At 37.9% G+C, this 25,346-nt stretch overlaps 1 protein-coding gene across 3 annotated transcripts in view; it reads left to right on the top strand.

Moving 5' to 3' along the window:
- MAP3K5 (mitogen-activated protein kinase kinase kinase 5) overlaps positions 1–25,346 on the top strand; it is a 208,858-nt gene that overhangs the window by 42,405 nt on the left and 141,107 nt on the right. The window contains exon 1 of one of the 3 annotated variants that reach the window (XM_036994708.2): positions 17,438–17,881. The exons of the other annotated variants lie outside the window; for them this stretch is intronic. The gene's annotated coding sequence lies outside the window, so the exon portion shown is untranslated. Of the gene's footprint in view, positions 1–17,437; positions 17,882–25,346 lie in introns of those variants that run through there. 3 annotated transcript variants of the gene reach the window in all.

The following is a 25,346-nucleotide window of genomic DNA, read 5'->3' as shown; positions in this document are numbered from 1 at the left end:
AGAACCCAAGTAATTTTTTATTGGTATTGAAATTCCATCCAGGCATAATCAAACCAAAGGTTTACCTGTGTTTCTATGGTGGTAACTTTCCAAAAGTAGGAGTAGCTTAGCTTTTTTTCTTTTAAGTCAGTGTGTTTTTGATATTTGACTTGTTTGATGGGTTAGATTACAAGAATGCAAGCCGAAATCTACTTTCTGTATAACCACATCCCTTCTTTAGCAGCCTAGGATGGGAAATAATACTCTGTGCCAGAAAACAAGAAACTTAACAACTGCCTTCTTCTTGAGCAATGTTTGCAGCCTTTCTAGGCTGAGCTCACATTTTTAAACTCCCTAAAACATTGCTGTCTGATTGTCGAATGGGGTGGGGAAAGAGGGTTTATTTAGCACCTGCAGGCCAAAAATACCAGCAGATTTGTACATCAGAGGCATTTTGTTAGTTTTATGTTCATTGGATAGAAGAAAGAAACAAGCAGGTCTTTATCTACCAGTATGTTCCTTTGTGAGAATCATTACTATATTTGGGCCAAAGTTTTCATAACTATATTTAACATTCTGTTAGTGTTTACTTTTGTGTTTCCATAATGCTTGTAAACCCCACCTCTCATAATTCTTATGGGGTGTAGTAATGCAATCTGGAATTCAGTTCCTTTTACTAATCTGTGGTTTGAACTTCAGAAAGATATTGCTGTAATCCCCAAATATACACTTACCGTGTATGAGAAGACTCAGGATACCTTTTGGCGACTTAATGCAGAGTGAAGGTGGTCAAATCATAAGCCAAAGAGCATTCAGGGGCCAAGGAGAAGCAAAGATGATGAGCAAATTTCTACAGAGTACTTGAACTCGAGCAAAGGAACGCTGTTCTGGAAGGACTAAGCAGTGAAGACAGGGAGGAAAAAAAAATAGAAAAAGAATGAAATGCACTCACTGGGGTTAGAAGTCCTGAGAAAATTTGACCCAACAAGGGTCCCCAGAGTAGGGAGCAGATTCTCTGTTTCATTAGTCTGACAAACAAGAGTTGAAAAGTTACATCAGAAAATTCAGAACTTTTAACATCCCTAAGATATTAACTAAGAGGATTACTGGAAGGTTTTGCATTTAGTTGTTGATCCTTAGAAACAGGAGTCAATAGTGTAAACATTACAGGATAGGACTTAGAACTACTTTTTTTAGAAAGAGGAAAAAAATGAAATGTGTGAAAATGACAGATTTTGATGAGGCTTAGACTTTTCCCCCCATTAATTAAAGCCAAAGATAATTGAGGGAAAAAACTAATTTTTTAGTTTAGTTCAGAAATACCTTTATTAAAGAGTAACATGTTCTAAATCTATCTAAAGATGAAACGAGACTATGTTAAAGAGGTAATTTGATAAATAGTTTTTAGCAGGAAAAATATAGGCAGCATGAACTCTAACATTTCAGCCCCTTCATCCTTGACAACCATTAATCTTTTGCAGTTCTTCACAACACCCAATTGGCACCAATTTATTGTCTTTCAGAGGGTCTATAGAATTGTCTTTCAGAAGTCTCTATGAACCATTTTGTATTGGCTGATGAAAAACCGAAGGAAGGACAGTGGGCTGCAACTTTCCAGAGTCACCAGGGTATAGAGAGAAGGTGACCATACCTTATCCCTAATTTCTGCTTTATTGTGTATGTTGGGGCAGGGGCATTTGTGAAATGGCTGGTTGTTTGCATGCTTATAAATTGGAAAAAGATGAATTTGAAAGGAGCTCCAGGAGGTGGTTTACCAGCAAAGCCACTCATCAGAAACAGCATTAGGCAGGCAGCTGTTGAATAGAGGAGAGCTGCAAAGTGCATCCTGCTGGTGGGTCCTCCATTCCAGATCTCTGTCTTCCAGTATTATTCACTCTGTGATTCAATCACTCAGTAGACATTATGCAGACTTTTAAAGCACCAGTGAATTATACTCATTTTCTGCCCAAAAGCTCTCATCCCATTGGACAAGACTGATAAATAAATGACAGATTCTAAGTTCATGGTAATTGCAAACTAGACTTTGTCTCTGGGTGGCAGAAGATCTAATAGGAGGTAATGTTTAAGCTCAGCCTTTTTGAAGATGAGAATGTTCTGTAGGTGCTAAAGAGAGTCATCTAGCTGTGGGTATGACAATGGTCCTGAGACATTAAAGTCCTGATTCATTTTAAGAGAGTGGCACTTGCTATCCAGGTATCCTGGAGTGATCGTATTGCACTGGTGACCTTAACACATACCCTAAAGAGGCCCCCATAATTTTTGAGTCAATTTTAATGTTTTATAACTTTTTATCCATATTATGTAAGTTTTCTTACTGTTCCATTTTTATGTCTTAATGAAGATCAGTAATTTGCATATAACTGTTACGTGAAAGATATTAAGTAAATATGCAGTCCAAAAGCCTTAGTTGGTGTTGATTGATTTAAAACTGTCTTGAAGGATTCTATATCCTTTCCTTGGAAGTAGTTCTCCCATTTTTGACCAGTTTCTACAAAATACGTACTTCAACTTTTAGCTTCCTCAAATTTGCCTTCAATTTTTAATTCTTAATCTTAAAGGTATTTTTTACTGTACTATGCCAAATGTTAAATTCTGTAATTTCATTTCACCTTTATTCTTAAAAAAGATATAACAAATCTTATTGATACCATATAGTCTTTTATATATTTTCTGAGATTTTGTTTTCCTCATGCCTTTTTTTTGCATGTTTTGTAAAGAACTCCTCCCCATTTTTTTCAAACAAAAATTTCTTTCAATTTTTTTCTAAATACATATTTGTGTAAATGCACATAAATAGACATATTTGGGATTCACAATGAATAGTTACAAGGTCCAGATGTGGCTATAGAGTGGTAAATATTAACATTTTTCCAAATGCCTCCTTCATCTGAATAATTTTAGGAGGCTTGAGCACTAAGATTTTCCTGCCTGATGCAGAAAGATGGGATAAAGACAATTGGGTGAGAATGTGAGATGGACAACATTGCATTCACTGTGCCTACATGAAAGCGTTAACAGCTCTACACAGGACTCAAGGAATTCTGCTTTATTTAGGATTTCTCACTTTGGGATGGAGAATGGAAATGTGCTTCTTTCAGAGACTAGGCATTTTGAAATCTATCTCAGGTCTCGGCAATAGATATTATTGCCCCGAAAGAGCTATCATATATTTGATAGAGGTGGGCTTTTTTTAAATCAGCAATATTTGCCATGCAGGCTAAAGTTTGTCTTGTATGTTTAAACATTCCCTTTACCCTGTTTTTGGATTTATAATATGGCTGTTGCTTCTAAGTGTGGTGCCTGTTCAGCAGCCTGGGGGGACGGTCCCTGGGGTGCTGGTGAGAAAGGCCCTTTCAGTACTTCCTCATTCACACCAAATTAGAAGCTGCTTTGTACAGGACCTCCTGGTGAGTCATGTGCAGACTACATTTGAGAATACCGGTCTGCTCTCACTCAGTTTACATTGTAACTTCCCTCTTTTCCCTCCATTCGTTGTTTTTGATCTGCCAGGTCTACCAAAGACACTGATGGCCTATGAATAGCTCAACACACACTGCTTCACAGCCTTTGGTTATACAATTGCAGCACGTACCATCCTGATAGTTAATCAGTTCTGTAGCTATCTGTATCTGATAGTTAATCAGTTAGGGGTTACACTTTGATAAGTTCTTCTACCTTGTTTCACCCCAGAAAACCCTTTATTGGTCACTGGCTCCATACATAATCCTTGGCTAGAGCATAGCCAAAAAGCAAACGTGGTAATAGGTCTGGAAATCCTGTTGCCATGTGAAGGAACTAGGGCTGTGTAACCTGGAGAGAAACACCAGGGATGCCAAAATTGTTGTTCTAAAATCTCTAAAGCCTTTTAGAGGAAGAGAAATTTTTTTCCCAGCATAGCTTTAGGAAAGCAGATGTTGAAACAGTGAATGGAGTAGAAGTTAAAGGGAGACAGGTTTTGCACCTATATAAAGAAGGACTTTTTTTTTTTTTGAGAGGGCATCTCTCATATTTATTGATCAAATGGTTGTTAACAACAATAAAATTCTGTATAGGGGAGTCAATGCTCAATGCACAATCATTAATCCACCCCAAGCCTAATTCTCGTCACAGTCTCCAATCTTCTGAAGCATAACGAACAAGTTCTTACATGGTGAACAAATTCTTACATAGTGAATAAGTTCTTACACGGTGAACAGTACAAGGGCAGTCATCACAAAAACTTTCGGTTTTGATCATGCATTATGAACTATAAACAATCAGGTCAAATATGAATATTCATTTGATTTTTATACTTGATTTATATGTGAATCCCACATTTCTCCCTTTATTATTATTGTTATTATTATTATTATTATTATTTTTAATAAAATGCTGAAGTGGTAGGTAGATGCAAGATAAAGGTAGAAAACATAGTTTCGTGTTGTAAGAGAGCAAATGTAGATGATCAGGTGTGTGCCTGTAGACTGTGTTAATCCAAGCTAGACAAGGGCAATAAAACATCCACGGATGCAGGAGATTTCTCTCAAAACAGGGGGGTTGAGGTTCTAAGCCTCACCTCTGTTGATCCCCAGTTTCTCACCTGATGGCCCCCCTGCGACTGTGCCTGTCTTAGGTTGTTCCTCCCTTGAGGAATTAAAGAAGGACTTTTTAAAAAAGAATTTGATATCCCAAAAATAGAATGTAGCTCTTCCAACTGTATGTGGCAAGCTGACCATACTTGGAGCATAAATGGTGCTCCAGCCAAGGCCTCCGGGAATATTGAAGGGCACTGGCAAGAGAGAAAAGCAGGTGATTCCTGAAAATTCTTCTAATCTTCATTTTTTGTTGATGTTGCAAAAAAGAAAGATACTATTGTGCATTCTTAAATTATTTCTTTAGCTTTTCTTTTTTTCTGTCTTACACAATAATTATACAAAGATTTTGTGTCCTTTCTTGGGTATTAGAACCCTATATGTTTTTCTCAGTATGGATTGGCCACAGCTTTCTACTAGGATAGCTCTTAGGATGCGTACACTTTCAGTTTTATATCCAGTGTCTTTCTGTAATATTCAGTGCTTGCTAGCCATTTTATTCTAAGGAGACCAAATGGGCCAGTATCTTCAGGGAGCAGTACTTGGAAACCCCTACATCTTTAAGTTGTAACTAACATTGTAGCTAATAGCTTGTAGTCAAATATCTTACTATTGCAGTTTCGATTATCTTCTCCTATATGTAGCATTTTTCACAGACCTATGAATGAACTTATTTGTGTTTTTTCTACCCACTCAAAATTTTATGTTTTTGCATTTGATTCCCTTATGCCTAGTGTTTTATGACAAAGACCTTGTTAAGTTTAATGTTAGGCCATAAACCTGATGTACTTACCATGGCAAATAGTTATTTTAGCAGAGAAGTTAAGAATTTAGATATCAAATCTAAGTTTTATTGTGACACCAGTTGAGCTTTGGTGAAGGTGTTAAAAAATGCTTCCAGATGAGATTTTTCTGAAATTGATAACCTTTCACTATTATCTTCCTCTTTCTTACACAAAATTTTATTTGTATTTTATTGAGTATATATTTACAAGATTTAGAGTTTAAAAGGTACGAGAGTATATATGGTACAGAGTTACCCTCCTACCCTTGTCTCACTGCCACCTATTTATTCTCTCCAGATTCAACCAGTGGTACTTTCTTCTGTATCCTTCAGATAGATTTGTTAATGCATAAGCAAAGAAATGCATACTTTTTACAGTAAATGGTAGTATACGACCCCTTTCTGCATCCTGTTCTGTTTATTTGTTTACACAATGTATTTTGGAAATAGAAAATTAATTTAGATACAAAATTATTTTAAGTTTCTGATGCTCCTCCAAATGTATCAGGAACCTATTTCTGTCTTTCCAACATTGCTGCTACCTCCCTTGTTGAAACATCCTTATCTAACACCTGGACCTCCTGTCTATTTTTCTCCTTGGACCCAAGCCTCCTTCCAGGCTGTGCTCTGCACAGCAGTCAGTATGATCTTCTATAAACTTACGTGTCATACACAGACTTCCAAGAATCAATCCAGGTTTCAGCAAGATCAACCTAATTTTAGTTCTTTAGAATGTAACTACAAAACCACTGCATTATGCTGACTATCCTTGAAATTATCTTCATTAAATTATCTGCCATGGAGAAGGACAGATAATATATGCCTTTATTGAGCATATCATTGCAAAACAGCACACAGAGATTTGACCTCTTTCTCATGTGTGTTCGCCCTTTTTCTCCATGTATCTCTGGAAAGGATTGAGCAAACAGGCAATAAAAACATGCCGAATGCCTGCTGAAAGACAGAAGGAGGCACTGGCAGGAGCCAAGCTCATGAATGAAGAGATTTTATTTTCCAAGACCACCTTGTGATTTTCATAGTTAGGACTGCAGGTGTGCAGGGAGTCATGGCATCTCTGTGCACTCAGCTCAGAGTACAGGGAGAAAGACAGTCAGTGAGAAAGTTCCAGCATCCTCCCTTCCTCCTCACACCATCCAGAGCCAGAGAGCTGGCAGACCTTTCAGTTAAATCTTTGTGTACCTGGATAAAACCTCTGTGCTACGCCACACTGGTGTTATTTCATTACTGAAAAGTGTGTTCATGTGTCGAGGGTGGGAAGCTGAAAATGTTGGGGAACTAATTTTCTTCCCCCAAATTGGTTATTGGTGAAAGACATGATTATAATTGTGTTTATCTATTTTAAATAATTTGATATAGGAAAAGGGAAAAGTAGTCATCTATTCAGCCATTGAAAGTCACTTGAACTTTTCTAAACAGGATATCTAACAGATGCTAAGCCTACAATTACATTGCCCCCAAAATAAAAATATTTAATAACTGCCAAGTGTATGCCAGCTGCTGCCCTGTCAGCATTCTGAACAGGGAAAATTGGGTTCCATCCAGACTCTGCTTACCCTAGTCTTCATTATAATAGCCGCTTATTTTCATTATTATGCAAATGAGTATCTATTGCCAGAATTTCTAAGAAGCACAATAATGGTTCAAAATGCTGAAATAAGCAGTCTGTGCTTTGCTTCTGGACGAGCTGCGTGGTTGATGGATGAGTGAGCATCTTGAGATCAGCTACTAAGTTGGTGGTTCTCAGCCCTGTTGAAAATTAGAATCATCTTATTCTAAAAATCCTGATGCCCACGCCACACCCCAGACCAAGTGAATCAGCAACTCCAAGTGGGTTCTTAGGCTGTGTTCCTCAATGCTCCTAGGTAATCACAACCTACTGTCCAAGGCTGTGAATCATTCTTTAAATGACTAGGCCCTTTATTGAACCAGGACTCACATAGGTTGGTGAGGGCCATGGACATTGGGACAGTGGGTGGAAGGTGCCTGCTTTCTGCCACTGCAGTGAAGCTTCCAGGTTCCAAACTGTAGTGGCATGGACTGGGCACCTGCAGCCGGTACGTCCTCAGGATGTCTGTACAAGCTCCATGGCTTCTGCCAAAGGAGCCCTCTTTATAAACCCTGACATCATGAACACAGTCTTGTTTTATCCAGGATTCTTGGGGGTTTTTTCTTAATAGACTTAATTTTTAGAGCAGTTTTAGGTTCATAGAAAAATAGAGCAAGGAGGTATGTAAACCCCTCATTCCCACACAAGCACAGCCTCTTCTGCCATCAAAATCCCCCACCAGAGCAGTATGTGAATTGGCACACTGACACATCATCAAAGTCCATAGTTCACATTAGGGTTCCCTGTTAGTATTGCACATTCTGTGGGTTTTGAGAAAAGTATAATGACATGTATCTACCAGTATAGTACCATACAGGGTAGTTTTAGTGCTCTAAAAATCCTTTCTGCTCTGTCTATTCATGCGTCTTAACTCCCTCCAACCACTAATACTTTAACTCTCTCCAAAACTCGGCTTTTCCAGAATGTCGTATAGTTGGAATCATACAGTATGTAGCCTTTTCAAATTGGATTCTTTCACTAGAAATATGCATTTAAGGTTCCTCCATGTCTTTTCATTTTTGTTTATTTGTATTTATTTTTATTTTTGTTATTTTATCATTAATATACAATTACATGAGCAACATTGTGATTACTAGATTGCCCCCATTATCAAGTCCCCACCACATACCCCATTTCAGTCACTGTCCATCAACATAGTAAGATGCTGTAGAATCACTACTTGTCTTCTCTGTGCTATACTGCCTTCCCTGTGTCCCCCAACTACATTATGTCTGCTAATCATAATGCCCCTTATTCCTCTTCTCTTCCCTTCCCACCCACCTGCCCCAGTCCCTTTCCCTTTGGCAATGGTTAGTTCATTCTTGGGTTTTGTGAGTGTGCTTCTGTTTTGTTCCTTCAGTTTTTACTTTGTTCTTGTGCTCCACAGATGAGTGAAATCATTTGGTACTTGTCTTTCTCTGCCTGGTTTATTTCACTGAGCATAATACCCTCTGGCTCCATCCATGTTGTTGCAAATGGCAGGATTTGTTTTCTTCTTATGGCTGAGTACTATTCCATTGTGTATATGTACCACATCTTCTTTATCCATTCATCTACTGATTGACACTTAGGTTGCTTCCATTTCTTGGCTATTGTAAATAGTGATGCGATAAACATAGGGGTGCATATATCTTTTTCAAACTGGGCAGCTGCATTCTTAGGGTAAATTCCTAGGAGTGGAATTCCTGGGTCAAATGGTATTTCTATTTTTAGATTTTTTGAGGAATCTCCATACTGCTTTCCACAGTGGTTGAACTAGTTTACATTCCCACCAGCAGTGTAGGAGGGTTCCCCTTTCTCCACATCCTCACCAGCATTTGTTTTTCCTATTCTTTTCTATGTTGGCCATCCTAACTAGCATGTTGTGGTATCTCATTGTGGTTTTAATTTGCATTTCCTGATAATTAGTGATGTGGAGCATCTTTTCATGTGCTTGTTGGCCATTTGAATTTCTTCTTTGGAGAATTGTCTGTTCATATCCTCCACCCATTTTTAATAGGGTTATTTGTTTTTTGGGTGTTGAGGCCTATTAGTTCTTTAATGTTTTGGATGTTAACCCCTAGTCACATATGTCATTTGCAAATATATTCTCCCATACTGTAGGATGCCTTTTGGTCTGCTGATAGTGTCCCTTGTTGTACAGAAGCTTATTAGCATGATGTAGTCCCATTTGTTCATTTTTTATTTTGTTTCCTTTGCCTGAGGAGATATATTCAAGGAAAAGTTGCTCATGTTTATATTCAAGAGATTTTTGCCTATGTTTTTGTCTAAGAGTTTTATTGTTTCATGACTTACATTCAGGTCTTTGATCCATTTTGAGTTTGCTTTTGTGTATGGGGTTAGACAATAATCCAGTTTCATTCTCTTACATGTAGCTGTCCAGTTTTGCCAGCACCAGCTGTTGAAGAGGCTCCCCATTTCCCCATTGTATATCCATGGCTCCTTTATCATATATTAATTGATCATATATACTTGGGTTAATATCTGGACTCTCTATTCTGTTCCACTGGTCTATGGGTGTATTCTTGTGCCATTATCAAATTGTCTTGATTACTGTGGCTTTGTAGTATAGCTTGAAGTCAGGGAGCATAATTCCCCCCACTTTATTCTTCCTTCTCAGGATTGCTTTGACTATTCGGGGTCTTTTGTGGTTCCGTATGAATTTTAAAACTATTTGTTCCAGTTTGCTGAAGAATGCTGTTGGTATTTTGATAGGGATTGCATTGAATCTGTAGATTGCTTTAGGCAGGATGGCCATTCTGACAATATTAATTCTTCCTATCCATGAGCATGGGATGTGTTTCTGTTTATTGGTATTTTCTTTAATTTCTCTCATGAGTGTCTTGTAGTTTTCAGAGTACAACTCTTTCACTACCTTGGTTAGGTTTATTCCTAGGTATTTTATTCTTTTTGATGAAACTGTGAATGGAATTGTTTTCCTGATTTCTCTTTCTGCTAGTTCATCATTAGTGTATAGGAATGCAGCCCATTTCTGTGTGGTAATTTTGTATCCTGCAACTTTGCTGAATTCAGATATTAGATTTAGTAGTTTTGGAGTGGACTCTTTAGGTTTTGTTATGTACAATATCATGTCATCTGCAAACAGGGACAGTTTAACTTCTTCCTTGCCAATCTGGATGCCTTTTGTTTCTTTGTGTTGTCTAATTGCTGTGGCTAGGACCTCCAGTACTACGTTGAATAAAAGTGGGGAGAGTGGGCATCCTTGTTTTGTTCCCGATCTTAAAGGAAAAGATTTCAGTTTCTCACTGTTAAGTATAATGTTGGCTGTGGGTTTGTCATATATGGCCTTTGTTATGTTGAGGTTCTTGCCATCTATACCCATTTTGTTGAGAGTTTTTATCATGAATGGATGTTGAATTTTGTCAAATGCTTTTTCAGCATCTATGGAGATGATCATGTGGTTTTTGTCCTTCTTTTTGTTGATGTGGTGGATAATGTTGACAGATATCCGAATGTTGTTCTATCCTTACATCCCTGGGATGAATCCCACATGATGGATGATCTTTTTGATGTATTTTTGAATTTGGTTTGCTAATATTTTGTTGATTATTTTTGCATCTATGTTCATCAGGGATATTAGTCTGTAATTTTCTTTTTTTGTGGTGTCTTTGCCTGGTTTTGGTATTAGAGTGATGTTGGCCTCATAGAATGAGTATTCCCTCCTCTTCTACTATTTGGAAAACTTTAAGGAGGATGGGTATTAGGTCTTCACTAAGTGTTCTATAAAATTCAGCAGTGAAACCATCTAGTCCATGGGTTTTGTTCTTAGGTAGTTTTTTGATTACCAATTCAATTTCTTTCCTGGTAATTGGTCTATTCTGATTTCTGTTTCTTCCTGGGGCAGCCTTGGAAGAATGTATTTTTCTAGAAAGTTGTCCATTTCTCCTAGGTTATCCAGTTTGGTAGCATATAATTTTTCATAGTATTATCTCATAATTCTTTGTATTTCTGTGGTATCCATAGTGGTTTTTCCTTTCTCATTTCTAATTCTGTATATGTGTGTTGACTCTCTTTTTTTCTTGATATGTTTGGTTAGGGGTTTATCTATTTTGTTTATTTTCTCAAAGAACCAGCTCCTGCTTTCATTGATTCTTTCTATTGTTTTATTCTTCTCAATTTTATTCATTTCTGCTCTAAGGTTTATTATGTCCATCCTTCTACTGACTTTGGCCTCATTTGTTCTTCTTTTTCTATTTTCGTTAATTGTGAGTTTAGACTGTTCATTTGGGATTGTTCTTTCCTGAGGTAGGCCTGTATTGCAATATACTTCCCTCTTACCATGGCCTTTGCTGCATCCCACAGATTTGCAATGTTGAATTATAGTTGTCATTTGTCTCCATATATTGCTTGATCTCTGTTTTTATTTGGTCATTGATCCATTGATTATTTAGGAGCATGTTATTAAGCCTCCATGTGTTTGTGGGAGTTTCCTCCATGTCTTTTCAGAGCTTAATAACTCATTTTTTAATGCTGAATAATATTCCATGATCTGGATGTACCATAGTTTGTTTATCCATTCACCTCCTAATAGGCATCTTAGTTCCTTCCAAGTTTTGGAAGTTATGAATAAAGCTGCTATAAACATTGATGTACAGGTTTTGTGTGCACATAATTTTTTAGCTCCTTTGGGTAACTCCTAAGGAGCACGATTGCTGGATGGTATGGTAAGAGTATCTTTAGTTCTCTATGAAACTGCCAAACTTCTTCCAAAGTAGCTGTACCATTTTGTATTTCCATAAAAAATGAATGAGAGTTCCTGTTGCTCCATATTCTTACCAGCATTTGGTGTTGTCAGTGTTTTGAGTTATAGCCATTCTAGTGGGTATGTAATGGTATCTCCTTGTTTTACCTTGCAATTCCCTAATGACATATGTGTTGAGCATCTTTTCATATACTTACTAGCCATGTATGTATCTTCTTTGGTGAAATATCTATTCAATTTTCTTTGCCTGTTTAATCTGGCTATTCATTTTCTTTGTGCTTTTTGCATATTTGGGGTAACATTCCTTTATCAGATATGTCTTTTACAAATATTTTCTCCCAGTCTGTGTCTTGTCTTCTCATTCTCTTAACAGTGTCTTTCACAGAATAGAACTTTTTAATTTTAATGAAATCCAGCTTATCAATTATTTCTTTTATGGATCATATCATATCTAAGGTCATCTAGATTTTCTCCTATGTTATCTTCTAAGGGTTTATAGTTTTGCATTTTACATTTAGGTCTGTGATCCTTTTTTGAGTTAATTTTTGTTATGGTATAAAGTCTGTGTCTAGATTCATTTTTTGCATGTGAATGTCCAGTTGTTCCAGCACTATTTGTTGAAAAGTCTATTTGTTCCATTGCATTGCCTTTGCAATTTTGTTAAAGATCAGTTGACTATATTTATGTGGATCTATTTCTAGGTCCTATATTCTGATCATAGGTCAGATCAATAGATTCATTGATCTATTTATCTATTCTTTCACTAATATCATGTAGTTTTGTTTGCTATAGCTTTAGAGTAAATCTTAAAGTGAGGTGGTGTCAGTCTTCAACTTTGTTCTTTTTTTTCAGTATGGTGTTGGCTATTCTGGGTCTTTTTCCTTTTCATATAACCCTTAAGAGTCAGTTTATCTCCAGAAAAATAATTTTCCAGGATTTTGATAGGAATTTCATTGAATCTATTGATCAGAAAGAATTGACATCTTGAAAGTATTGAGTCCTCCTGTCCATGAACATTGACTATCTCTCTATTCATTTAATTATTCTTTTATTTTCATCAGTTTTGTAGTTGTCGTCATATAAATCTTATACATATTTTGTTATATTTATACCTGCATATTTCATTTTGGGGGCCTAATGTAGATTATATTGTATGTTAAATTTCAAATTCTAATTGTTACTGCTGGCATATAGGAAATTGATTAACTTTTGTGTATTAACCTTGAACCCTGTAACCTGACTATAATCACTTATAAGTTCCAGGAGGATTTTTTGTCAGTTCTTTCAGGTTTCTATGTAGACAGTCATGTCATCTGCAAACAAAGACAGTGTTATTTCTTCATTCCCAATGAGTATACCATTTATTTCCTTTTCTTATTACATTAGCTAGGACTTCTAGTGTAGTGTTGAAAAGGAGTGATGAGAGGGCATAGCTTTGCCTTGTTTCTGATATTAGCGGGAGTGCTTCCAGTTTCTCACCATTAAGTATGATGTTAGCTGTAGCTGTAGGTTTTTGTATGCTTGTACACTGATTTTTAATATCTTGATTCAACAATAAATTATGAATGCCATATTCAAGCTAACCCCAGATTTAAAGTTAAAAATTAGAAGTGGTTATCACTGGGATATTATATATGGAATAAGTGCAGTTTTGCCTCCATACTCTATAGATGTCTGCATGTATATATGATAATTGTATAGAGAAAAGCTTAGAAGGAAATAAAACAAAATACTAAGTATCCATGTGGTAACTTTTAATAATAGATCATTTAAATATATTAATAATCTACTTCTCTGATACTAAAGACTAGATATACTGTATTTTTGAGAGTCAGTAAAATTTAAATATTTCTTACTCAGCTGGATACAGTTTTATTGCTTCATAAATTTAGTGAAGAGGGTCGCACTACTGGGTTCATGTTAATAGTCCTTTAAGTTTTAACCAAGACAGCCTTATTTATAGAAAAACAAGTGTATATATTATAATTAGATGTGAAGAGATTTAGTTGGAAGTCAACATGAAGAAGTAAATAGTGGCTTCAGGAGTGAAAAACATTCACCATTTTAATTTAACTCTAATTTTTAAGAAAGGTAAAAAACATAGACTGTTTTTTCAGAGTGATAGGTTCCAAGTAAATGGCCAAAAATTGTTCCTTTGTTAATCAGCATTCAAGTCCTTTTCACAGGTCTGGTTTGTTTATGACAATAGGCATTAAAGGAAGACCTGGACAGTTTAAAAAAATGTTTTATATCATATTTTTTCTAGAAGCAAGCTAACATAAAAACCAATTCAAGAATCAGAGTAAAAATAACATTTGGATTCATAGTGGTAAGATTATGATTGGTGGAATTTTAGGTAATTTTTCTGTTCCTTTTTGTTTGTTTGTTTTCATTATTTCCATCTTGGTCTTAAAGAAATCACATGGGAGTAGAAATGGCTGGGGAGAATATAATCTTTCACAGTTGGTTGCCTGGTTTAAACCAGTTCCCAAGAGCAGTTGGACTTTTAGTCTGCGACTCAGGAGACAGACACATGGTCTGCTGTAAAACCAGCTCTGGCTTGTTCATGTCTAAAAGAAACTTGACCCTGGCATGGGTATTTTCAGGCAGAAATGGTAAGTAAACAGCAGAAACATGAGAGGACAAAGATAAGCCCTTGGTAGAGAATGTAGATTCCAAAAAAGGAAAACCAAGATTAAAGGTAAAAGAAGGGCAAGGTAAAAAGAGGGAAACACTCACACACACAGAGAAAATGTCTTAAAGAAAGGTGGAAAATCCCAGCAAAACGAAATACATTTCACTGGGAGGAGCAAGAGGCTAGAGTTCACAGGCTGTCTGATCCTACTCCATGCCATTTATAAAATTTCTCCATTTCCTTGGCTTGGGAGATTTGGAAAAAGCAGCTCATGTCTGAAAGTAATTTGAGGAATATCCAGGGCTGAGGTTTCATCTGGTGAAAGCCCTGAGGCTGAGCTTAATGGGGTGGTAGCAGCCAAGGGGGGTTCTCACTCAGGTATTTGGCAGCTAAGTCCCCCTGCTGCCACTGCCCTTGGAAGGTAACAACTCAGTGGAGCAGGAACGGCCCTGTTGCTCAGGGTGACAGAGTCAAGGGGACCTCTACTAGAAAAGGGATAGTAGGCATGATCTGGGACAATTTGAAGCAAACCAGGATTCAGCTGTTTTGTATACAGCTGACTTCCAGCACCTTCTGAGAGCCTTGCTGTTACCTCTCCTAGTCTGCCTCGCTCAAACCCCAAAACAGTAACTAGGTAGAGATTGTCTCCATATGGTCTAGGGCTTTTCTTGAGGATGTTAACTAGAGGTTTTGTCAAACAGCGAAAGGATCTGTTGAGAAGAGTGAAGCTCATTTTAGGGGTTTCATATCTGCTGTTTGTCAAGCCAAAGTATAGACAATTATCCATAAATTATTCACATGCTCTGTGGTGGGATAAGGTATGAAGGAACCTCCCAATCTGTGGCCCACTCTCTAGTGATGGCTCATACTTAGTAAGGACTCATTGCTGTTCAGTCCTTTCTGTGATAGGGACTACACTTATTCTCATTTGATGAATGAGGAAACAGGGCTGAGGGAAGGGAGGGTTTCTGGCCCAGGGCCCCAGTAATGTTCACTGCACGGCCACGTGCAGATTGCAGCCAGCTACACCTCGCTTGGTGGGAGGGACACCTGGGTTTGTGTGATGCTCAGGTAGTACTGACTCCAGATGGGCCCCACTTATTACAGTCACCCTTTATTTCTGTACCTCCTGCAGGTCTCATCATTTTATAAGGGGAGCCCTGTCAACTGATCAGTTCTCATGGTTGTGTCTTTCCTAAAGCCCTGCATTTTATCATCATTACACTTACCACAGATTGCATTTGTTTTTGTATGATTGTCTTGTTGTCCCCCCATAAGATCATAAGCATCCTGAGGGCAAGGACTCTGTGTGTCTCACCTTTGTGTCCCTGGGCCTGGCATGTAGTAGGGATTTAATTACTGAGTGAACTGATGGCCCCACTGGTCACTTGGTGCATTCAAGCTGATGTGACTACAGGTCACTGTGACTCCGACGGCAGCTTGCTCCAAGTACAGGTATACATGCTGCCTGAACTCTACTCACTGTAATTGTAGTCCTTTAGCTCTGTTGCTGACTGTTAATGTGTGTATAGAAATGAATGTTGAGAATTCAGGAGATATATAGCTCTCCTTGAATTGAGTTAATTTTATTAATGCCCTTGGCAAATGTACACTTTGTGCTCCTCACCACCTATGAATACTCTTTAGTGGCTGTGGTGATGTCTTGTAGACATATCTTTTGGACCCAGCACCACCTAGAAGACGCTCTTCTGTTATTCAGAACCCTTTTCCACCTGTTGGATTTGTGTCTGTCTGCCTGTCCTTCAGCACTGTGAATGAAAAGTTGTCTGTACCATCAAATGCCTCCTCTACAGAGTTTTCTATTCAACTGTTAGGCACCTTCTTATTTTAGTGCACAGACAAGCAGACTATAGCTGTAGGATTGTGAGGGGACATGGGAGGAGGCAGAGTTATAAAAGGATAGGGAGCTGAAACTCCCCTTGGACCAGGAGTGAGGGAGGTAGATAACATGGGTGTCCCAGTGACATGTCACAGAGGAGGATGCATTTAGTAATGCAACTTGGAATGTGTTAAGGCACATGCCAAGTGAAATCTGTCTCTTCCTAGTAAGAAAATAGTTTTTACTGGAAAGAGGTCCAAGAAAACCCCAATTGTTTTATTTATTTTGCTGCTAGTAAACTTCCTGCAGGAAGACCAGATAGACAAGAGTGATAACCTTTCCTCATTCAAAGGGAAATCGTGCACATGTCCATTTGTAGGTGGTGGAGCAATTTTTCTGGCAGAGAGAAACTCCTATGTTATGCAATCACAGAGCAGCCAGAAGTGCCCTTCTTTCTTAGCCTGTGTGTCCTGGAAGGTTACCAGTTCTTAGAGCTTGCTTTGAAGCTGTTGCTCTACAGTGCCCTCTTCGAGACCCTCATCAGAATTAATCACTCCGTGTTCTGTGCTTCCATGGAACATTTACATGTATTTCATTTGACCCTGGACTTCTGCAGCTCACATGCGCTTGAAGATTATAAGCTCATCAAAGGGCTGCTGCTGATTACTTTGACCCCTTCCAGTACCTTTCATAGAATAGATAATAAATGCTTGTTAAAATAAACAAGTGTGAGATCAGAGTACAGGAAGCTGTGATGCCTGGGCCTGAAGCAAGGTTAAGATTCCTGAGTCCCCAGTGTAGTGGTAAGAAGCTATTGAGAGGCTCTAAGGCAGGCATCACTTAGTAGGTAATGTATGGAAGGAGGTCACCATGTCCCTCCATCCTGGTCTATTGTGGGATCTACGGAACAGGCTCCTCCTATTTTCCTCATTGGAGACTGCTAAGGGGGTCTTTTCTCCCCTATCTTCAACCTAATGTGTCTGGCCTTTGAAATGTACTGATAGCCCTTTTTTTCTAAGTGATGTTTCAATAAACCACATTAATCTGTCACATTTAAACAAACCTTAACTTTCCAAGATAATTAAGTGAACTCTTTAAGGCTGACACTTAATTTTAGTTGGAAGAAAAAAAAAGGACCCAGACTATTTCAGTCAGTTAAGGTCAGCCACCTAAGTCTGTCAGCAATAAAAGGATTCTTTGACAATGAATAGTTTAAATTCTCCTCACTTTCTTAAAGGATCATCCTCAAGAAAGAAGTTTTAACCCTCCTCTCCTTTCCCCTGCAAAATGAATTGTTGAACTCAAATGGAATGTTGAACTCAACATCTGCTGTGGAATGAAATCATCACTGGCAGAAGCATATTGACACATCTGTTGTGTTAAACAGAATTACAGATATTCTTAAGGATGTAGAAATTTGAACAAAAAGAGTGCCCATTTTGACTAGATGCGGATTACTCATTAGGTGTTAGAAGTGACTTTGAGAGTGTACAAAGAAAGGAAAGGCAGGGCGTCTTTTAGGGACAAGTGGTAGTTGATGAATTCCGACTCCGAGGCATCCTTGTTGAAGAATCCTGGAGCGCTGTGGAGGTCCTGGGCACTCACCCACGCTTTGCAGATCCAAACGCGTTTATGAGTATAAGAAATGACGGTCATAAATTCGAGAAGGAAAATCCCTTTCAGACTGGCCTGCTCATTAGGGTGAGTAACTCTTTCTGCCAAACAAGTAGTATGCAAGCTGGGTTTCTTTCATTTTACTGCCTATATTCTTTCTAAGGCCAGGACAGTGTGGTCTTTATTGTTTGCAGTTAAATTGCTTATTGCATGAAGAATAACACTCTTTTATAAAGACTGTGTATTGTGTGGTGCCATACACTGGCTAGTTCACTTTTCCTCCTTTTTTTTTTTTGACATAGGATGTAATTACTGTGCTACATTTTTAATCTCTGAAAGATAAAGGTTCCTTCCACAGGCTCTTATCACACTTAAAATAATCTTATCATAAATTATTTTGTCACACAAAATTATCACACATGAAATAACACTTATTCATCAAAACTCCTGTCAGTTTTCAAGTTTTCTCGTGGATGTCATCATTTTTTAGTTTGTCTTTGTTAGAATCCAAATGAAGTCCATACATTGCAATTGACAGCATCCCATAGGTCTCTTTTAATATCTATTTTTTCCCATCATCTCTTCCCCGACCCCTATAATGTTCTGTTAGAAATCTAGGTCATTTTTCCTATTAGAATGTTCCATAGTCTGAATTTTGTTGGCTGTATCCCTGTGTTGCATTGTTATAATAAAACTATTATTGTTTATGTAGATATAACACACATACATTATAGCTGTTTCTCTAGGCAGAGTGAGAAAAACCTCCTCTTCACCAGAACTTCAAACATGAAATTGCCACAGCCATTTCTGCTACATGCCATTTGCCATCAGACCATACTCCAGTGTTAGCCGCTTTCTGCTGTCTCTGTGTGGATAAGCTGTAAAGATATAAAACAATTAGGGAAGAATATGTCACCCAGGATGCACATCTGTAAGAAACAATCAGATTTTCTTCGAAAATTATCACAAATCAATTCTTATAACCTTACACCACTAACTTAACACAAGTGCCAGTTAGGTGAGGCAGATTATCGGTTCCCGTTGGCAAGGAGGACACTTGTGTAAGATTCTTACAGATAAAAAAAGCTGCACTGTGTGCTTGGGAGCATCACTGAAGGAGAAGCACAGATGGCTTTGATGGTTTCATCAAAGTTAAATATGAGAGACCCGAAAAACCAGGCGGCATGCACCTGAACCCCAATAAACACTAGAGTAAAACTTTAAAAAAGCCCATTCAAAGTTTTCATGAGTAGCTCTTTCAGTATCTAATGAAAATTGATTACTTAAGGACAAAAATTTATTACATTAAAATGAGTTTATATAGAGATATAAATTAATGGTTACAGACTCTTAAACTCAGGATACTTTCAGGAAATATAATTCAGGGAGAAAAATAAGTTTGCAGTGGTGATATAGAAATTTTTACCATGAAAGCTGCCTCATATCCCATTTCTGCTTAATAATTAATAATAAATAAATAGATATTTCTGCTTAATAATAAACTTAAGTTAATTTTGACTTATACTTTTCTTATATTACATACTCTTTGTAGATCATTGACCAGGCCTATCATTATTGCCATAACATTACTCAATAAATTCTTAAGGTAAAAACTGGATTCCATTTGACCCAGCAATTCCACTTCTAGGTAATTTACCCTAAGAATGCAGCACTCCAGTTTGAAAAAGACAGATGCATCCCTATGTTTATCGCTGCACTATTTACAATAGCCAAGATATGGAAGCAACCTAAATGTCCATCAGTAGATGAATGGGTAAAGAAGATGTGGTACATATACACTATGGAATATTACTCAGCTATAAGAAAAAAACAGATCCTACCATTTACAACAACATGGATGGAGCTAGAGGGTATTATGCTCAGTGAAATAAGCCAGGTGGAGAAAAACAAGTACCAAATGATTTCACTCATATGTGGAGTATAAGAACAAAAGAAAACCGAAGGAACAAAACAGCAGCAGAATCACAGAACCCAAGAATGGACTAACAGTTACCAAAGGGAAAGGGACTGGGGAGGACGGGTGGGAAGGGAGGGATAAGGGCAGGAAAAAAGAAAGGGGGCATTACGAATAACATGTATAGTGTGGGGGGGCACAGGGAGGGCTGTGCAACACAGAGAAGACAAGTAGTGATTTTATAGCATCATACTATGTTGATGGACAGTGACTGTGAATGGGTATGTGGGGAGGACTTGGTGAAGGGGGGGGCCTAGTAAACATGTCCTTCATATAATTGTAGATTAATGATACCAAAATAAAACTAATAAAAAAAACTGGATTCTATTTTAACTTGGAAAGAGAATAATACTTTTTGATGTAGAACCTGTTTATATTTGTTCAGTAAGCAAAAGTATGTAAAGGGACCAGCGAAATGTGTGTGGCCTGGGAATTGTCACTTTATAAAGCACTTTCTATGCACCAAAGATATAAATTGTAATATATCTATTTCCTTGTGCCTTGATATGATGGACTCACTTGTAGACTGAATCTAGTTGAGAGTATTTACAGGGCTCCCTAATAACACTTAGCAAGCCACCATCAACATGCTGGGTGCTGGGAATTCTTCTCTAATAGGAGGGAAGTGTTGTTAGTTGTCCCGGTCTTCCTTGTGACCAATACTCATTGGTAAGATTGAGATTTTAATGTCTGGTTAAGGCTTTTGCCTATGGCCAGTAAGCTGACTTAAACTGAAATCTATTCTCTATCTTCCTTCTTTTCATCATATACTCCTTTACTTTCATCTTCAGCAGGTAGAAGTAAGGAAAAAGTAGAGTTTGTGGTTCTCCTAAGGCTTGGGTTCACATCTACTGTTGCTGTAAATAGCGTTCTTACAAACGCTAATATAAAATCCTTTTAATGAAAAAGTGTTCTGGGGGTCACACCTTCTGAGAGCAGAGGTAGTGCTGCCCACGGGCATGTTCCCAGGGATGTCCACAGGATGCAGGTTTGTCCCTGCTGCCGCTGGGCCAGGCTTTCCTCTCTGTTGGCCACCAGCGCCTAGCTCTGTCTGAAAAGGGTCTCCAACTAAATTGAAGGATCTCATTATTCTTCCTTCCACTTCATTAATTTCTTGGTCTTTGCTGTGTCTTACTTCCCTTCCTTTCACCATTAAATTATCCCGTCTTTTATCCAAGGTTGACTTTTCTCCTCCACCATCTATCCTTACCCATCTGTCTCATCTGAGAACATAGAGACTGGCTCCATTAATTTAGCCACCCACCCCTTTAAAATCTTAATCTTTCCATTAATACTCAAATACACCACCCTAAAAGTTAAGACCTTCAGATCTTTCTATACTGTTAAAGTATTGTCTGATCTTTCAGCTTCCTTCTTGAATGTAAAAATCCCTACTATGGATCATGGTAAATGTTATTCCTCTTCCTTGCTCTGCCAGTCTTCTAGGGAATCATCCGGGCTCATTACCTCCATTTCCTTACATTTTATTTGGCACCTTTAGCTCTGCGGCACTCACCTTCCTTATCATGTGACTTCTTTACAATCCCTGTGGTTGGCTGAAAAATGACCCTCAACTCCTGCTGCAATATCCATGTCAAAACCCTGGAACCTGTGAATGCTGCCTTATTTGATAAAAGGGTCTTTGCATGATATGATTAAATTAAAGATCTTGAGGTGATCCTGGATTATTTGGATGGCCCCTAAATGCTATCACAAGTGTATTTGTAAGAGAGAGGCAGAGGGCAAACACTACACTACAGGCAAACATATCACAAGCCAAGGAATGTAAAAACCTGCTAGACTGTGGAAAAACAGATTCTTCTCTAGTGCCTCTGGAGGTAGCACAGCCCTGACCCTGTTGACACCTTGATTTTGGACATGTGGCCTCCAAGACAGTGGGAGAATAAATTTCTGTTGCAAGGGACCAAGTAAGTATATGGTGCTTTGTTATAATGGCCACAGGAAAGTAAGCACAGTCCTCTCTTAATATTGTTGGTAAAACTGTTGGCCAGAGATGAGTTAATTGTTACAAAGTGAATGTGTCTGAGTAGCCAGCACTCAGATCAAGAAGTTGAGCCTTACAGCTGTCCAGACAACTCTGAGTTCAGCCATTTCCTCTCTCCACCAGAGTATCCACTATTTTGACTTTTTTTGAGCCTCATGGAAATGGAATCATGAAATACTCTTTTGTATCTGGATATTTTCTTTGAACAATCCATTTGTGAGATTCATCTCCATTGTTATATGTGGTTGTAGATTTTTATTCTCATTGCTGTATAGGATCTATTGTCTCTGTATTGAACACTTCACTTCATTTGCATGATGGTTTACAAATAGTTGTGTTATGAACATTCATTACTGATATTTTAGAGAACATATATCTGTGCTTCTACTGGATATATGAGGAAGGGATTTCCTGAGTCATAGATGCCTTCTCATTTCTTTATATACTAATCTAAGTTGATACTCTCATCTACACCCACTGCTTTAACTATCACAATCACTGGGGCTCTTAAATCTCTCTGGTTCTGATCTCTCTGCTGAGATGCAAAATAACAGCTGTCAGTTGGATACACACACACAAACATAAAATGTTTAGTGTGTCCCAATCCAAACTCAAGTTCCTACCAAAAAAAAAAAATAGTTCTTCCTCTTGTGTCACTTATTGCATTAATGGCAAGTTCTTAATTTTAATCATTTTGTTTTGAAACAGATTCATCTTTAATTCATTTTTTGATTATCCTGCATGCATCAAATCCCGAAAGCCATGTTGTCTCTAGGGACATGTCTTCAGGGGCATCCTCTCCCTTGAATGGCTCCTAACTGGTCTCCTAGCTTCTAGTCTGTTTAGTCTGTTATTCGTGCACAAAGTGTAGGTTTTTCTTCCCCAAACCTTGATCCTGCCACATCCTTTCTCAAAACTCATGGACATGATGGATCACCATTGATTCTAGAGTCAAGTCAAAAATCTTCATGTTGGCTTTCTATGCCTTCATTATTTGAATTCAACATCAGTTCTATGAGTAATTGAGATATATATTAGCATTGTCTTCAGTAACATTTTCATGATAAAGTACTCAATGGGCATCCTATGAACACTTCTTGTAATGGTTCCATATAATAACCATATATTGAGAGTTTGCTGTGCCTAGCACTCATGTAATCCATCCAACAGCTTTGTGTGATAAATCCCTGTGTTTTATCCCCAATTTACAGTTGAGGAAACCAAAGCTCAGAGAATTGAATGAATTGTCCAAGGTCATCCATCCAAAAACATAAGAAGGATTAAAACACTGGAGTCATAAAACAGCTTGTCTGTCGTGTGCATGTTTATCACCCCTCTCAAAGCCTCTGAAGATGAAGAGGTTTCCCTTCAGCTTTTCTCCCCTATGTGCTTTTCTAAGCCATCTCTTGGGAGAGCTGTGGTTCTGGCCATGCTGGATGGGCACCTCCTGTTGATGTGTGCTGTTTCTCCCTCACCTTCTCTAAAGCTGGAGCATAATAAACTGGACTCTTGGAGCTATTGCCTGAGCAAGGCAGCTTTAGTTTTTGTAACATCAATCTTGTTTCATTCTTTAGCTTCTTTCTCTTCCTGTTTCTCCTCCCCATTTTCCCCCTCCTCTCTTACCCATCTCTGGGCTTGTCCCTTTTCTCCTCCCCCTTGCCCCATCCTTTTGTAGGTGCAGTGGCTCTCAGCATTATTAAGGGCCATCTTCTGGAGGCACAAAATGTCCTTCTTTTCACTCATTTTTCAGGTTAAAAAAATTCAGCACCTCAGTGTAATCATCAAACAAGCAAATTAGAGCTGGAGTAGGGACATTATGTACATATTTACTTTAGCAATATAAGAATGATTCATGTTTGAATCACTATGTATACATTTACTGGAGGTCAGTGATGAGGTTATTATGGGCCAAAATGTACTGTTGATGAAAAGATGTATCATTATGCACAGTAGGGTTAACCAAATAACATACAAGAAAATAAAGTGATGCTGATGAACCTAAATGAGTGGTAATTCATAGTAGGAATTTCCAAGCCATGGCCGATTTAAGACAATAATGATGATTATTCTTCTGCCCTTCCTGAAAATATTAACAATTTTAACTCAATAATAGGATTTTTGCAATTTCCCAACATTATATACCTGCCAGACTTTAGAAAACTGACTTAGAGTCTTTGGGAGATTTTTACTAGAAAACTACGATGTCTTGAAACTAGTATTTGAGTACTTTACATATTATAATTACTTGTAAAGAGCCCTTATTCATGCATAATACAGGAAAATCAATGGAAATGCAGGTTATACTTTCCTTAAAAATTGAAGAAGGGATGAGCGTTTGAGGTTTTAGTGTCATTTTTGGGGGGGATCTCTCTTGGTTCACCCGTTGAGAATCCTACTGGGAATTGACTTAGTTTCCTACTGAGGTTTACTTCATTCTCTGACCAAGAGCCAGGCATCCTTTCTTTCCTTGCCTTCTCCAACACTGCCCTTGATGTGATAGGGCTTCTGTTTTTTTGTCTGCTCTTTGAGGAGGTCCACTTTCTTATTCCCCTGCCAGCTGATGCCTCATTCACACAGGCTTCATCATCCAACCCCCCAAAGCACCAGCCTCTCAGGTCTCTGAGTGTCACCAGCTGTACTTCCCTAGCACCAGCCACATTCTACCCTATATTAGTATCTGCCAACTCATGCTTCTGTCCCACAAGAGAAGGCAAAAACCATATCTAGTTATTTTTTTCTTTTAGCTTTAATAACATCAGATAAAACCTTTTATATAGTAAGCACTTGGGATATTAGTTGAATTAAACTGGCACTAATGGGTTGTCTTGGGGATTAATCCATCATGACTAAATGGGTAGTTCTGTGTGATAATACGGAAAGTTTACATTGATGATGAAATTGTGAATTATCTTTGGAGATGACAGTATAAGTGAGATCACTATTGGGCTCTTGCTTTGTCATCAGTGATCTGATACCTAAGGAAAACCATTGCATAGATAAAAAGTAACTGAATATTAGTGTTGGCCCTTCAACTCTGATTTTTATAAATAGCATCAGTTCATTGGAAATATGTAACCAGCAGATATGGTATTATTCAGGAAAAATGAAATAAAAATAAAAACACAGACCATGAACTACTTGCTACTTAAGTGACCAAAATGCAATTAGGCACAACAGTTTTCATATTATTGCCCTAAAAATTGATTATGCCTAAATAAACTACTGGTAAACCTAATTTTATGCTCTATTTAGCATTAACTCAGTTGGAACAGGGAAAGAAACTACAGCCTATGTAAAAATGTAAGAGATTTCCATGTCTATCTATATTCTTCAATGGACTGACTTAGTCTTAAAATTTGAAATGTGGCAGTTTCACTCACAATATTACCACAAAAACTCAGACAATTATTAGATGCATTTAGTTGTGAAATATATGACAGAAACATATGCTTTGGTCCCCAAATCTTTTTTTTGCCTCTTGTTTGTGTTCTGATCTTGGGACCTTCCATATCCTGTAAGCATGGGGTGTGGCACAGTTAAGAATTAAGAACATGGCCTCTCTAGCCAAACTG

Source organism: Manis javanica, chromosome 13 (assembly GCF_040802235.1).
Source record: "Manis javanica isolate MJ-LG chromosome 13, MJ_LKY, whole genome shotgun sequence".
NCBI classification, from domain to species: domain Eukaryota; kingdom Metazoa; phylum Chordata; class Mammalia; order Pholidota; family Manidae; genus Manis; species Manis javanica.
This window is presented reverse-complemented; position numbering and strand designations above follow the sequence as displayed.